Genomic DNA, 16,473 nt, shown 5'->3' with positions numbered 1-16,473 from the left:
GTTGCTGTAGCTACAGTGTAGATTGAAACTACCACTGGGATCTGATCCCTGGCCCAGGAACTCCATATGCCACAGGGCAGCCAAAAAAAGAAAAACTCCTAAAACCCAAGAGTAAAAAAAAATCCTATTAGAAAATGGGCAAAAGATATGAACAGATATTTGACTGAGGAAGATATACAGATGGAAAATAAACACATGGCAGAAAAGTTCAATGTCATTAGCCATTAAAGAAAAAAAAAAGCCACAATGAGATATCACCACACACTTACTAAAATTAAAAGATAATGACAGCATCAAATGCTGGGGAGAATGTAGAAAAACTGGATCACTCACAGTGCTGGCAGGAATGTTAAATGGCACTAGAAGTCAGCTTGGCAGGGGTTTATTTTTTTATAAAACTAAGCATACAATTGTCATATGACCTGGAAATAGCCCCGCTGGGCATTAATCCCAGAGAAATGAAGACTACATTCACACAAAAGCCTGTACACAAATGTTCATAGCTGCTTTATTTGTGACAGCCCAAAAACAACAACAACAAAAACAGAGCTATCCCAGCTGTCCTTCAGTGGGTGAATAGTCAAACAAGCGGGTAAACATTCACACCACATAATACTCAACAATAAAAAGGAATGAACTACTGATAAACACAACGACTTGGATGAATCTTCAGAAAAGTATACGGAATGAAAAAAGCCAATTCTAAAAGATTATATATTAGAGTTCCCTGGTGGCTCAGCAGGTTAAGGACCTGGCATTGTCACTGCTGTGGCTCAGGTCGCTGCTGCGACACACGCTTGATCCCTGGCCTGGGAAACTTCCAAATATTGCAGGCACAGCCAAAAAGAAAAATAAAAGGTTATGTATTGTATGATTCCATTTAAAAAACATTCTGAGGTGACAAAATTTTACAATTGGAGACTAGACTAATGGTTGTCAGAGGGTAGGGACTGGGGGAAAGGGAGAGAGGAACAAGTATGGTTATAAAAGGCCAACACATGGATCTTCCTGGGGATGGAACTGTTGTCTGTCTTGACTGTGGTGACTGTATACAAATCTACACACCTGATAAAATTGCATAGAACCAAACACATACACATACACACAAATGAGGACAAGTAAAAACTGGGGCAGTCTGAATGGTATCAAAATCCATATCTTGGTTGTGGCATTCTATTATAGTTTTTCAGATGTTACCCCTGGGGAAATTGGGTAAAGAAAACACGGGATCTCTCTCTCTCTCTCTCTCTCTCTCTCTCTCTCTCTCTCTCTCTCTCTCTCTCTCTCTCTCTTTTTTTTTTGTCTTTTGTCTTTTGTCTTTTTAGGGCCACATCCATAGCATATGGAGATTTCCAGGCTAGGGGTCAAATTGGAGCTACAGCCACCAGCCTATACCATAGCCACAGCAATTCCAGATCCGAGCCGTGTCTGCATCCTACACCACAGCTCATGGCAACACCAGATCCTTAACCCACTGAGCAAGGCCAGGGATTGAACCAGCGTCCTCATGAATACTAGTTGGGTTCATTAACCACTGAGCCACGACAGGAGCTCCTGGGATCTCTCTGTATTTTTTTTTTAGCAATTGAATATGCATTTATAATTATCAAATAAAGGTTTTTTTGAAACAGCATCTTCCTTGCCGATTATCCAGATTCGGATGTGCTTTTCTTGCCAGGAGAGCCTTGGCCAACACTACAATCCAAAGGCTTATAGAGCATTAGCTCCACTGATGTGGGGTTGAGAATAACCTTACTTTGGACCATTGGCTTCACTCTTCAGCAGAGAAGGTGTGGGAGTGGGTACATGACCATCCAGCAGCCCACAGAGTCAGGAAGTGGCTGCTGAAAGATGCAGCAGAGACCAACTTGGAGTTGATATCCTTCAAAACTGTGGTGTTGCCCTTCAGGATTTGGTCTCAGTGTGGACTCCTGTGTCCCCTGTAGGTGGAGTACATAGGTCCGGGAACCAAGGTGGACCTGCTTATCTGGAGGAATGTGTGCATCTAGTCCCTGCAACATGAGGCTCTATGGGTCTAGAAACCCTGGTTTCCAAAGGGATAATGCTTCCACCAGGAGGAAGTGGAAGTTCTAGTAAGTGTTAAGCCATGGATGCTACCTGATAACCTCAGACTCCTCATACTAAGTGACCAGCGGACAATGAAAGCATCACCCATGACCAAGGTGATTGACCTTGACTCTCAGAAGGTGATAGGCTGTGTTACACTCTGGGGACAAGGAGGAATATCTTTGGGACTCATGTAATCTGCTGGGGCCTCTTCTGATACGCCCATCCTGACTTTAAAGGTATATGGAAAAGTGCATCAGCCTTGATCGGAAAAGGACACAGTACTCAGATCCCTTAGGGATGAGGGTCTGAGTCACACCACTTGGAACAGCAGAAGTATCAGCCAAGGGTGAGGGAACTTTACAGCGGGCAGTACAGGAGGGAGATGATGAGTATTCTTTATGATCTAAAGACAAGCTGCAGTGGGGGGGGGGGCTGGGGGGGGGTGGCTAGTGCATCCCACAGACCCTCCTTAAGTTCCCCGAGGAATCAGACCAGCCAGGATCTTGGAGAAGCTGTTCCAAGATGGAGTGGATTTGAAGGGCACAAGAGGTGGTTTGGAACAGATACTACGATGCTCAGTGCAGGTGCGCCTTCGGCACTGAGATACCCATTCCCTCAGCATTCAGGAGTGTTACCTATGGAAGACTTGCAGCTCTGTCCCTCTCTGGGCAGTACTGTCAGCTGAAAGAAGCTTCCCTGGCTCATTTCTGCACCCCTTCAATGCAGGCAACCCACATCCAAAGACTGGTCAACCTGGGGCTACAAAGCCTTGGCCAGTGCTTTAATTTGAGGCATCTCTAGCCAAAGAGCAGCTCAAAATTAACTTGCTCAAAACCAAGCTCTTGGAGTCCTCCCTAAACCTGTCCCCTCCCCATTTCAGCAAACGCCAATTCCCTGCCTCCAACTGTCCAGTCCAAAACCTTGGCACTTTGACTTCCCTCTCTCTGTTTCTCCAAACGTCTATACCAGCAAATCTTGTTGGCTCTAACTTCATGTCCACATTTTGATCACTTCTCAGCACTGCCACTGATAACCCTCTTCTCCAAATCCCTATAAAGTCGCACCTGCCACACACCACAGGCTCCTACCTGGCCCCCTGCTCCTGCGCGTTCCTCTTTTCCTCTGTTCAGTGTAAGCAGCCAACATGATCCTGTTAAGAGCTAAGTAAGATAATTTCATTCTCAAACAAATTCTTCTAGTGGCTTCTCATCACACGTAGACTACAAGCTAAAACCTTTACGACAGCCTACACAGCCCGACACGATCTGGCCCTGTGCCACCTGTCTGAACTCATCTCCAGCCACTCTGTGCCTCCCCCACCCTGCTCCATGCTGTTCCTCAAGCTCTCCAAGGATGCTTCTGCCCCAGTCTTTGTACTTGCCTCTCCCCCTGCCTGGAATGCTCCAACCCAAGACAGCTGCAGCCCTCACTTCCCTTACGGCTCCGCTCCAGTATCACCTCATCAAACACGCTTCCTGAGCATCTTACATGTAACGGCAACCTCCACTCCCACCTTGTCACCACCTGCTCTCCCAACCCCCCTTGCTTGGTACTTACCACCTGACATAATTTTTTTGGTTTTTGTCTGTCTCCCTCCCCCGGAAGGTAAGCTCCATGAGGCTGGAGACTGTCTTTTGTTGACTGCACCGTATCTCTAGTTCCTACAGGAGGGCTTGGCAGGTAGTATATACTCGAAAAAATTGGTGGGATGAACCAATCAGATTTTAGGTATTGTATAATTTAGGCTTTCACACTACCCGCCTCCATCCAAGACGGTCCATCCTGAAATGCAGATACACCAAGACCCCCACCGTCCGCCCATTGTCATGTGTAACACACACTGACCCAATAAACCCCTTAGGGGGAAATGCCTCTTCAGTTGTGAATTCACTGTCCTGAACCATCTGGATCAGAGTGAGACTCAAAGATTCAGGAAGGGAGTTCCCGTCGTGGCTCAGCGGAAAGGAATCCTACTAGTCACCATGAGGATGTGGGTTCAATCCCTGGCCTCGCTCAGTAGGTCATGGATCCAGTGTTGCGGTGAGCTGTGGTGTAGGTCACAGATGCGGCTCAGATCTTGTGTGGCTGTGGCTGTGTGTAGGCCGGCAGCTGTAGCTCTAGCCTGGGAACCTCCATATGCCTCGGGTACGGTCCTAAAAAGCAAAAGAGAAAGAAAGAGAGAAAGAACGAAGGAAAGAAAGAAAAAAGATTCAGGAAGAAGGAAGAGACCTGAGCCTGCAAGAGTGGCTCTTGGCCTGACATCAGCGCCAACTTCTCCACCAGGCACAGTATATTTAGGGGTTCACAAAGCTCTTTAATCCTTGTTTTTAATGTCTTTTAGAATCAGAAGAAAAATGTGTTTAATAATAACTGGTATAGGATAATGAATCCGCCTTGGATCGCATTCATGTTTACACCAATACGGTCGCGAAATGGGATGTTAAATATTTTCCCATGGAGGAGGCAGCCCGCAAATGTCGCGGCGTGCCCTGCCCGACTAGCTCGCCTCGAAGGCTCTGGCTCATGTCAAGAGCCGGCAGGACAAGGAGATGGAGAGCGGCGCTCAGCAGCCTTCCCACTGATTGTCTCCGCAGCCCGGCTTCTCAGCCCCGTGCTGTGAAACGGAAAACTGAAGCTCGGAACGCTTTGCCAGTGCCATCCAGATGGTAAGGGCCGTGCTAAGACTTGAGCCTAGGATGTCAGAGACCCTGCCATAGGCCACCTTACTGCCTGCAGAGCCGCGGGCACAGGTGTGTCCTTAGACACTTTTCTCAGAACTGCCCCTGCCTGCCAAAGGCCGTGCCACACCGGGCCCGGCCCCCTGAGTCACCCCAGCTCCACCCTGCCCTTCAAGAACCAGATTTCTCCCATCTGCCTCAGCTGCAGTGCCAAGCCCCTGCCCTACCCCTGGTTCCCACTCTTAATCATGACACTTTGGAGAAATAGGGACAAGTGGCAATGCCCCACCCTATGAATAGGCAGGTCTGGCTGCCTTCTCCTACTTGTCAGGCCTTCCAGAGAACAGTAACTTGGTCCTGAGGAGGAAGAGACCAGCCTCATTGCTCCCCGGCACAGGCCAGGTGCCAAAGCCTCCCTCCTCGGGCAGGTGAAACGGCCTACAGAGACTCCAAGTGCCTCTATGTCCACATCTAGTCCTCGTCAGCGTGAGCTCAGGGGTACGTAAGTTCTCCTGAGCGCCAAGCAAATATCTCTAAGAGAGTCACCTTGTCAGCCTTCATCTTTTGCTCCTATTTGACACCCTCTGCCCCCAAATAAAAGTGGCTGAGTTATTATTCAAGTTCAGGAGGAGAGCTAGAAAACAGAGCATGGACTTGGGAATAGAAGGGCCTAGTTGAATTTCAGCCCTGGGGGTAAATACTTTTTCTTCCTTCCTTCCTTTCATTTATTTTGCTTTTTAGGGCCACGCTAGCAGCATATGGAAATTCCCAGGCTAGGGGTCAAATCAGAGCCGCAGCTGCCGGCCACAGCAACACAGGATCCGAGCTACATCTGCAACCTATACCACAGCTCGCGGCAACGCCAAATCCCCGACGCACTGAACGAGGCCAGGGATGGAGTCTGCATCCTCATGGATACCAGTTGGATTTGTTTCTGCTGTACCACGATGGGAAGTCCCAGTAAATAACATTTTTAAATGTAACTACAACTTGATAAACACAAAAAGAACAAAATTTCATAAAGTGGTTAGCATAGGATCTGGAATTGGGGTGTGCCATAAATGTTAGTGACGTTTTATGCCTAGTATGCCTCCACTCTAAGTAGCCTAGTGTCTTGGTGGATGTATTTTCTGGGTATCCTCCTTAATTCATTTCACATTTATTTTCACTTACTGCATCTCAGCCACTATGTAAGTAGTGGAGATATAATAATAAATAGAAGGAATCTTTGCCTCGGAGGACCTTGTGCTCCACTGGGGATTGCAGAGAAGCGAGCAATCAGCTACGGTACGTTGTGGTAGCTGTGAAGCGCTGCATCTTAACTGAGGGCGTTACCATCCGGGAACCAGAAAATGAGGGGGTAGAGAAGCACTTAGCTTTTGGAGATTGGGGAGCGCCCAGATAAACAGCAGGAAACCAAATCGTGTTGGTAAACAAGAAAGACCAGGATAGATAAAGGGTCCTGGCATTTGGCCGTTTTATAAAGTAGAAGGTGGAAACTTAGCTGTTCTCGGGGATTCTCCCTTAGAAAGAAGCCCCATCAGGACCCGGGGATTTAGCCCTAGGAGTTATTATCTAAATGACGAAGACTACTTTTATTAGCTTTACGAGTAATGAGTGGAGTAGGCTGCCCCATCACATGTGTTCTGAGACAAATGAGGGGGTGCCTTAGCCTCGTGCCAAAATGCCCCCTTCCTGTTCTGGAAAGTTCGTCATTAGCGTCAGTCCTGAAGGATGATTTTCGCCCTTCTTTTCAAGGCATATAGTCCAGAGAGAGATGCCTGCGCTCTGGCTCTTCCTTCACTGGGGCTGCTCTTTTCCACATATTCAAATCCTGTCTATCACTCGGCCCAGACTGCTTCCTCAGCAGTTTTGTTCCAGCCTGCTCTCCCTTTTGGAAGGACTCCTACTGCTGGTACGAGTCATCGATCCAGCAGGGATGGTCTTATGTGGCTTCTTGGTTAGACTCTGCGTGTGCATGCGTGCGTGCGCGTGTGTGTGTGTGTGTGTGTGAGAGAGAGAGAGAGAGAGAGAGGGTGTACACATGCTTAGCTTTTGATGGACATTGACGGTGCATCTGTCAGTGACAGCGAGGCCGTACTTTCCTAAAGTTCACTTTACGCCACTTGGCTTTTTTGAAAGGCCTACATTTGTACCTATTTTCATTAACGGAAAGAAATCCAAAGGGAATTCTCACTTGTAAGAGAAAAGGTAATTGCTTCTGCACTTTACACCATTTCAGCTTCCGAAAGCTTTCATAGGAACTCTGTTTTTGGAGAGCGGGGAAACCTCTCCATGGTTGCATTACAAATCACCCCCAAACAACGACTCTTAAAACGACTCTGTATTTACTCACAACTCTACAACACGTGCTGGGAGTAGTGGTAGTGCTTCCACTGGTTGGCTTGATGTCTCACGCAGCTGCTGTCATCTAGAGGCTCAAATGTGAAGGAGGAATCCAAGAGGGTTTCATTCACATGTCAGCAGAGGAGGTGACAACAGCAAGGGGCCAGCTGGCCCCTCTCTCTGTGCGGTGTCTCATTCTCCACGGCCTCTCCAGCAGGTCATCCTGGGCTTCCTAACAGCATGGCTGCTGAGCTCCCAAAGGGAGTATTTCTGGAAGCAGAGCTCCAGCAGGCAAGCACTTACCCATTTGCTTCATATTTGTTAATACCTCATTGGCCAAGGAAGTCGCACAACAAACCCTAGAGTCAGCACGGAAAAGGACTTAAAAGGATCTGTCTAGCAGGAGGTGTAGGGAGGTTTGGGGTAAGGAAGGGCCGCTGATGTCTACCACAGCCTATACACAGAGATTGCATCTTTTTTTTTTTTTTTTTTGAAACTTTCACATTTACCAGCAGCATCTAGAGTATTTTGGTCGTGCTCAACAAATCCTTGATGACTAACAAATGGTAAGTAGAGTTAATTGCCAGCAAAGCTCTGTAGGATGGGCCTTGCAGGCAAGAGCTGAAGGTCGTGCCAGCAGGAAAGCTGGGGCTTGGAAGGAAAGAGGGTTGAACGCCAAATACAAATGGGTAGATTTTAGTGAATTTCATTAACGTCCTCCCCATTGATTTCAAGACTAGAAAAATGTATCAATAAAGATCAAAATATCAAAAGTATGGTCAGCTCAGCACTGTGTTTGGCCTCATGTAGGTTATAGCAGAAAATTGGGCCTTTGAGGTCGCTGAAGAAACAGGAAATAAAAACAGGAAAACTTAAATATTACAAGGCCTGATAACGTTTTAACATAGTGCATATCCCATAATAGGCACTCAAGAAGTGTTCTAGAAAGAAGGAACAAGATATGGTCAGGAAATGAATCAGGTTAGTCTAGGATTCAGCAAACTACAATCCAGAGGCCAAATGCGACCCACCAACTTTTTTTTTCTTTTTTTTTTTTGTCTTTTCTAGGGCCGCTCTCATAGCATATGGAGGTTCCCAGGCTAGGGGTCTAATCGGAGCTATAGTCGCTGGCCTACACCAGAGCCACAGCAACGCCAGATCCAAGCCACTTCTGTGACCTACACCTCAGCTCATGGCAACGCCGGATCCTTAACCCACTGAGCAAGGCCAGGAATCGTCCTCATGGATACCAGTTGTGTTCTGTAACCACTGAGCCACGACGGGAACTCGTGGAACTTCTGGTTGCCAAGAGAAAGGGGGAGGGAGTGGGATGGACTGGGAGTTTGGGGTTAGTAAATGCTAACTATTACATTTAGAATGGATAAGCAATAAGGTCCTGCTGTATGGCACAGGAACTATATCTAATCACTTGTGATAGAACATGAAGGAAGATAATATGAGAAAAAGAATGTATATATATGTATGCTGTACAACAGAAATTGACAGAATACTGTAAATCAACTATAAAAAAAGTTTTTTAAATTAGCTCAAAGTAGAGCACAGGCCTAAATGTAAGAGCTAAAATTATTAAACTTTTAGAAGAAAACAGGAGAAAATCTTAGTGACCTTGGATTAGGCAACATTTTCTCTCTTTAAATTAAAACAATTTAATAAAAATTTAAGGTAAAAAAAAAAAGAGCACAGCCTCTCCCCAGGGCTGACTTATTCAAAAACACACTAAGGGCCCCATGATATTTTAAGGGCCAAAAAAAAATCTTCTTTTAAAACCAGAAGAAAAAAGAATGCAATAATAATGGATATGTAATAATGAATCCAGCCTGGATTATACTCACTTTTATGCAAATTATAGAATTGTATGATCAAATTATATAATTATGTAATTTTTTCCTATTTTTCAGTGGTGGAAGGAGGCTCCAAAGGCACAAGTACCTTGGGCCAGCGAACGCAATAATGCAGTCCTGACTTCCTCAAGTAACAAACAGGTTTCAGAAAACTTGATGGCGAGAGGATTTGTCCCAGGATCTGAGCAGAATTCCCGCTGTGACCATGTCCTTTCTGGGCCCAGAGTCCTTAGAACTGAACACAGCTGCCTTTGACCTTTGAGTCAGGATAAAAACAGCTAAGCTCTCGGGGAAGGAAGTGGAGGCGGGCAGCTAGTAAAGAAGTGTGCTGGTGTTGATTCAGCCGCCCCGGGGCCCCACAAGGCTGGCCTGCCCAGCAATGCCCCTGCCCCAGGGTCCCTGCTGAGGACAGAGCAGGGCCCGGCCCAGGCCCTACTTGAATTAACGTTGCTTCAGGCCCAAGAGTGTTGACTCAAGCCTGGTTCCTTCACCCCTCCCTGGCTGCGCAGATTGCTCTGGGGGAGCTGCCCTCCACTCCAGAGCTTTTCAAGGAGTGAGCACAGCCTGGAATTTGCTTTCAAGCTCTCCTCCTTGCTGCAGTAGGTGCTCAGGCACCAAGGAGTTCGTATGTTGATTAACCAGCTGCTTTAATTTTCCACCACAATTCTCCCCCCACTTCTCTTGGTTTCTGCCTCACCGTGTTTCTTCGTGGTGGCAGAATGACATCTGCATTTCTTAAAGTCAGGGCAGTGGGTGCTACTGCAAACGCAACTTAAAATTTATCTAATAGATGGTCTTTGTTAGGGCTTGAATTGTGTCCCCTCCCCCCTCAAAAAAAAAAAAAAAGATATATTGACGTCCTAATCCTCAGTGCCTCAGAACGTGACCTTATTTGGAACTTTGCAGGTGAAATCAACTAAGATGGGGTCATCCTGGAGCAGGGTGGACCCCAGTGCAACATGACTGGTTTCCTTATGAAAAGAATACCGTGTGCAGAGTCAGAGACACGCAGGTTGGAGCGAGCCATGGGCAGGCACAAGCAGAGACAGGAGAGACGCTGTCAAAAGCCAGGGAAGGCCTGGGGCCACCATAAACTGGAAGAGACAAGAAAAGTTCATCTCCTAGAGGCTTAGAGGGGCCATGACCCTGCAACACCTCGATTTCAGACTTCGCCTCCAGAACCGGGAGAAGGGAAATTTCTGCTGTGTTATGCCGCTGGTTTGTAGTGGTTTTTTTTCTGGCAGCCCTAGGAAACGAATGGAGTCTTTGAAGCAAATAATCCACACAGCTGGAGCGTCAAGACTCAATTGCCTGACATCATAATCACACCAAGCCCTTGTTCCGAGGAAAAATTTCACTTCTCTAAAGTTCTGTCTTCTCCATTATCTCACTTTAGCCCCATGGCTACTCTGTGACACACGGCAGAGTTTATTATCCCTCATTTTCCAGACACAAAATCTGAAGCTTGGGAGGAAACCCACTCACCGCCAGTCATGCCTAAGTGTCTCTGTGGCTTAGAAGAAAATTAGCAGTAACAGAAATTCAAACTCAGCTCTGCCTCTAACTTGATCTACCTGCACAGCCACTGGTGAGTCACCCAGCCCCGAGGCGTCCACACATTGGTATTTCAAGTACAGTCATTGCTTTCTTTTCAAGAGCATTCAAAATCACCTGCCATCTGCTAACATTTCATAAAAGACAAGAAAAGACCATAATACAAGAAAAAAGGACATGTCTTTTAAATTTCATCTTTTTTTTTTTTTTTTTTTTTTTTTTGTCTTTTCTTGAGCCACTCCTGTGGCATATGGAGGTTCCCAGGCTAGGGATCGAATCGGAGCTGTAGCCACGGGCCTACATCAGAGCCACAGCAACGGGGGATCTGAGCCGCTTCTGCGACCTACACCACAGCTCACCGCAGCGCTGGATCCTTAACCCGCTGAGCAAGGCCAGGGATCCAACCCTCAACCTCATGGTTCCTAGTCGGATTCATTAACCACTGACCCACGACGGGAACTCCAATCCTTTTTCCTTTTTATGGCCGCACTCGAGGCGTATGGAAATTCCTGGGCCAGGGTTCGAATCCGAGCCATATCCGTGAACTACCTCACGGCTTCCACATCTGCCATCTCCTCCACAGCTGGTGGCAATGCCAGATCCTTAACCCACTGAACGAGGCCAGGGATCAAACCCACACCCTCACAGACACTATGTCAGGTTCTTCACCCACTGAGCCACAAGGGGAACTCCATTTTTTTTTTAACTCACTACTTTGTCCTCATGTTTTGTTTGTTTGTTTTTCAGAAGACCCACAGAAACCAGGATCAGCATTTGGCAACCACTTCTGAAATCTCTCGGGGTCTCCTTTAGCTTATCAGAGGGTATTAGATTTCTCCTCGAATCCCTTCTTCCTCCAAACACTTTAGGACTCTCTGACTCAAGCCCAGAGCCTCTTCCTACTCACACAGCTGGAAACGGGGCCCCCTAGGTATGGGCTGTGACGGCAAGAATGCCCTGGTCAGAGGAGCCAGATGCATGAATGTTCAGGTTCTGTCCTTAGACCACACTGTCCCCTGCTGTGCTCCAAGAGAGCGACCAAGAGTTGTTTTGGTGGCGTCAGGTAAGCCGTGGGAAGAACTGACTTCCTCTTAGAAAGTGACTCCTTTGTATTTGAGGCAAAACAGCTTGGGATTTGATGTGCAAACTACAGTCTGCTTTCTCCCAGTACCTCCTGCCATCAGGCTAGTTCTGGCTGGCTCAGCTTCCACCCTACACAGCAGAGCTTGGGGCCTCGAGGCCACCAGGGCCCCCAGCTGCTCTAGATCACAGCTGGGAAAATCAGCTGGAGAATCCAGTGCTTCTACCACAGGCTGCCACTGGGTTAAGCCTGAAGCTTAAATGTGTCCCACAGCTAAAGTCAATGATTTTGTTATCACTAATGATGATAATCTTTTGCACGTATTTTTTTTTTCTTTTTCTTTTTTCTTTTTTGTCTTTTCTAGGGCAGCTCCCACAGCATATGGAGATTCCCAGGCTAGGGGTCTAATCGGAGCTGTAGCTGCTGGCCTACACCAGAGCCACAGCAACGCAGGATCCGAGCCATGTCTGCAACCTACACCACAGCTCACGGCAATGCCAGATCCTTAACCCACTGAGCAAGGCCGGGGATTGAACTCGAAACCTCATGGTTCCTAGTTGGATTGATGAACCACTGCGCCACGATGGGAACTCCATATTTTTTTTCTTTTTATGGCCACACCTGTGGTATATGGAAGTTACCAGGCTAGGGGTCGAATTGGAGATGCAACTGCTGGCCCTACACCACAGCCACAGCCATGTGGGATCTGAGCCATGTCTGCAACCTACACCACAGCTCTCAGCAGCGCTGGATCCTTAACCCACTGAGTGAGTCCATGAATTGAACCTGCGTCCTCATGGATACTAGTCAGGTTCTTAACCTGCTGGGTCACAGGGGGAACTCCTATACATTGTTTTTGAAGAATGTTGTTAATCCCATATGCTTTTAGCATAACATCAGTGCTCAGGAGACTCTTCATGACAGAGATAGGACTGGAAGTGCACTCTGAAAAAGTGGTGGGGGGGGGGGACCTGGACAGGGAATGGGGTGGGAAGGAGGCGGGTGGCGTGTCTAGAGAATAGTCTGGAGGGTGACAAGGAGCAGGGGGGCTCCTTTAGAGCCAAGAAGAGCCCTGCCTGAAGGGGTCGCTGAATTCCCAGAAAGAGAGCGGATGAGCTGGGAAGGGGCCAGATGTGTGGAAATCTCACAGGCTTTTGAGGCAGATAGGCTCGGTCAAACCCTAGTTCGACCACTTGTCATGATGCCCCCCTTTCCTGCTGCCTCTCTTCTAGGGAAAGCTCTCCAAGGCCAGAAGAGTTAAGCAGCCCTCAGGGGTCGGGAGAGGGCAGGAGCAGAATGTGTCTGGCAGGGATTCTTTCTGTTAAAAAGTTGTTCAGGAGTTCCCAGTGTGGCTCAGCGGAAACGAATCCGAGTGGTATCCATGAGGATGTGTGTTCCATCCCTGGCCGCACCTAACCCCGATCCGGGTTAAGGATATGGCATTGCGGTGAGCTGTGGTTGTAGGTTGCAGACGCAGCTTGGATCCCGTGTTGCTGTGGCTGTGGTGTAGGCTGGCGGCTGCAGTTCCGATTCAACCCCTAGCCTGGGAACTTCCATGTGCTGTGGGTGTGGCCCTAAAAAGCAAAAACAAACAACAAAAATTAAAAATTAAAACAATAAATAAAAGGTTGTTCAGGGCAATGGTCAGCCCACCGCCTCCTTCTCAATCTCTTGAACTGGTTGCTTTGGTCCCTCCTTCTCCCTGAGGGTCAATTTCCAGGGTGATAAAAACCCATGGAAATCAGCAGGTCTAAGGCCATTTGACCAGCCACCAAGCCAAGGAACAGTCCTTCCCGCCCTGCTCTCAGGCGGGGTCTGTAACAGGGACTGAGGAAGTGACCTTTTCTCAGGAAGTGGGTGGACAAGTGACCTAAAGCTCAGCCTTTCCCTTCTTGGGGAGAAACTTATCTGGAGGAGGAAAGTTTTAGAATGTGCTCCTTTTTCAGGGCAGAAGGAAAAAAGAGTGGGAGGAACAATTTACTGTCGGGCAGTGAGTTTAGAGGACTAGAAGAGAGATGTTTTCCACGAATGGGCACCTGTTGCCTCTGAGCAGAGTTTGCAGCTTTAAAGAGGCTGAAAGTTTTCTCTGGAACATGCAGCCTCTACTTTCGTAATTGTCCTGGTTGGAAACCTAGAGGGATTGTTATCTTACGTGATGCCGATGTGTTTATTCTTTTTCTATCACCTCCTATAGCAGCTGTTGGGATTCAGACCCAGTGGCTTGCGGAGACTTGGTGCCCGAACTGATCGAGAGGAGACTGGTGAGGGAGCCGCCCTGAGAACCAGAGGCGGATGGGGAGGAAACTCCTAAGTAAAATGTGTTTGGCCTTCCATGACTTTATCTGAATTTGCGTTTTTATCATGAACGTAATATATGCATCTATTACGCAAATGACCACAAATTTCAGTGGCTTAAAACAACACAAATGTATAATCCTATAGTTCTGAAGGTCAGAAGTCTGAAATGGGTTTCACTGGGCCAAAATCAAGGTGTTGGCAGGACTGGGTTCCTTGTGGAGGCTCCATGGGAAATCAGTTTTCTTGCCTTTTCCAGTTTCTGGAGGCTGCCTGCGTTCTTTGGCTTGCGGCTTCTTCCATTGTCAAAGTCAGCAATGACCAGCTGAATCTTTCTTATATCACATCACTCAGACACTGACTCTTCTGCTTCCCTCTTCCACATTCAGAGATCTTGTGATTACATTGAACCCTTCTGGATAATCCAGGCTATCCTCCCTATTTTAAAGTCAGTTGATTAGCAACCTTAATTTCCATTTGCAACCTTAATTCCTTTTGCCAGGTAGCATCCATATTCACTGCATCCAAGGATTGGGACTTGGACGTCTTTGGGTACCATTATTCTGCCTACCACCGTCTGCAAGCTCTGTAAGGACAGAAAGTTGGTCATAGTCTCTGCTGCATCTTCAGTACCTGGAACGTGGTGAGTACTCGATGACCAGCCATTCACTGCGTCTTACCCATTTGGTCGGGTAAAGATGGCTGGCTCTAGAATCCCTTCTGACAGGACCCTATCTGCTCATCAAAGTGGGCAAAAAATCTCACTGTGCAGGCTGGGGACACCTTTTCCAATAGAACTCCTTGTCGCCTGAGGATGTTGAAGAAAGGGGCAGTCAAAGACGTGGTTCGGGGCAGGGACAGTGTCCTTCATCTGTGTGTTCCCTAAAGAGTCTAGCCCACTTTAAACACTCAGTGCAGGAGTTCCCGTCGTGGCGCAGTGGTTAACGAATCCGACTAGGAACCATGAGGTTGCGGGTTCGATCCCTGCCCTTGCTCAGTGGGTTAAGGATCCGGCGTTGCTGTGAGCTGTGGTGTAGGTTGCAGACGCGGCTCGGATCCCGCGTTGCTGTGGCTCTGGTGTAGGCCGGTGGCTACAGCTCCAATTCGACCCCTAGCCTGGGAACCTCCGTGTGCTGCGAGAATGGCCCAAGAAATGGCAAAAAGACAAAAAACAAAAACGAAAACAAAAACAAAACAAACAAAAACACCTCAGTGACTGTTTATTGAGTGGATCAAGGTGAACTAGAGGTCCATTTGGGGCAGAAAAGCTGATAGCAAGGAGTCCGTTAGGGCATTGATCCGATTAGAGGCCAGGTGTGGCCACTCCTGTGCGAGCAAGTTTTCTGAAACAGACTATGCTATATCAGTCAGGCCCCAAGAGCCACTGTGAAGAATCAAGTCAGGCAAGAAATCAGCAGCAGGTAGACAGGGGCAGGGGTGGGTTCAAGAAGCTGGGTGGAGTGGAAGTTAAAATTGAAGGTATATCAGAAACAGAAGTAGACTCGCAGACGTAGAGAACAGACTCGTGGTTGCCAATGGGAGGGGGATAGGGGAAAGATGGAGTAGGAGTTAGAGATTAGAAGATGCAAACTAGGGGTTCCTGCTGTGGCGCAGTGGAAACGAATCCTGCTGGTATCCATGAGGATGCGGGTTCAGTCCCGGCCCTCGCTCAGTGGGCTGGCTACTTGGCGTTGCTTGGAGTTGTGGTATAGGTTGCAGACGTGGCTTGGATCCTGTGTTGCTGTGGCTGTGGTGTAGGCCTACAGCTGTAGCACCAATTTGACTCCTAGCCTGGAACCTCCATATGCCATAGGTACGGCCCTAAAAAGACCAAAAAAAAAAAACGAAGATGCAAACTATTTCTTTGTCCCTGCCCACCCACTGCATGTGGAAATTCCCGGGCCAGGGATCAAACCTGAACCACAGCAGTGACAATGCCGAATCCTTAACTGCTGCTCCACCAGGGAACTCCCAGATGCAAACTATTATAAATAGAATGGATAAACAACGAGGCCCTGCTATATATCATAGGGAACTATATTCAATATTCTGTAATAAGCCATAAAGGAAAAGAATATGAAAAGAATATACATAGATATGTGTGTGTATAACTGAATCACTTTGCTATGCAGCAGAAACTAAGGCAGCATTGTAATTCAACTATACTTTAATAAGTAATGAATTTAAAAAATGGGAGTTCCCATCATGGCTCAGCAGGTTAAGAACCTAATATCCATGAGGATGTGGGTTCCATCCATGGACTTGCTCATTGGTTAAGGATCAGCATTGCCATGAGCTGTGGTGTAGGTTGCAGATGGGCAGTGGCTGTGGCTGTGGTGTAAGTCAGTGGCAACAGCTCCCATTAGATCCCTAGCCTGGGAACTTCCATATACCACAAGTGCGGCCCTAACAAGCAAAAGGCAGAAGAAAAAAAAATTTGAAGGGGCGCATTGAGAACCTGCAGGAGAGTAGGAACAAGCTTAACCACACCAGCTTCCTGCTCCATGCCCCAGGCTTTATGTTGTTTCTCTCAGATAAGGGTCAAGTCAGCGTGTCTAGAGGCCCCTGACCAATGGATGGTGCCCAG

General features: G+C 47.6%; 1 protein-coding gene across 6 annotated transcripts in view; it reads left to right on the top strand.

Moving 5' to 3' along the window:
• Window positions 1-13,924, top strand: part of DTL (denticleless E3 ubiquitin protein ligase homolog) — an 86,496-nt gene extending 72,572 nt beyond the window's left edge. For 3 of the 6 annotated variants that reach the window (XR_014816591.1, XR_014816592.1, XR_014816594.1), the window contains one exon: window positions 9,014-9,802. The gene's annotated coding sequence lies outside the window, so the exon portion shown is untranslated. Of the gene's footprint in view, window positions 1-1,946; window positions 2,184-4,411; window positions 5,521-8,193; window positions 8,791-9,013; window positions 9,803-9,862; window positions 10,545-11,257; window positions 11,574-13,785 lie in introns of those variants that run through there. The other 3 variants (XR_014816595.1, XR_014816587.1, XR_014816593.1) reach the window with 3 other exon arrangements.
• The last annotated feature ends 2,549 nt before the right edge of the window (window positions 13,925-16,473 follow it).

Source organism: Sus scrofa, chromosome 9 (assembly GCF_054392235.1).
Source record: "Sus scrofa isolate SSC_HxYL_T2T_F1_AM1 chromosome 9, Sscrofa_HxYL_maternal_Yorkshire_Landrace_v2.0, whole genome shotgun sequence".
Taxonomy (NCBI): Eukaryota; Metazoa; Chordata; class Mammalia; order Artiodactyla; family Suidae; genus Sus; species Sus scrofa.
Note: the sequence above shows the minus strand (reverse complement) of the source record. Positions and strands in the feature narration are given on the sequence as shown.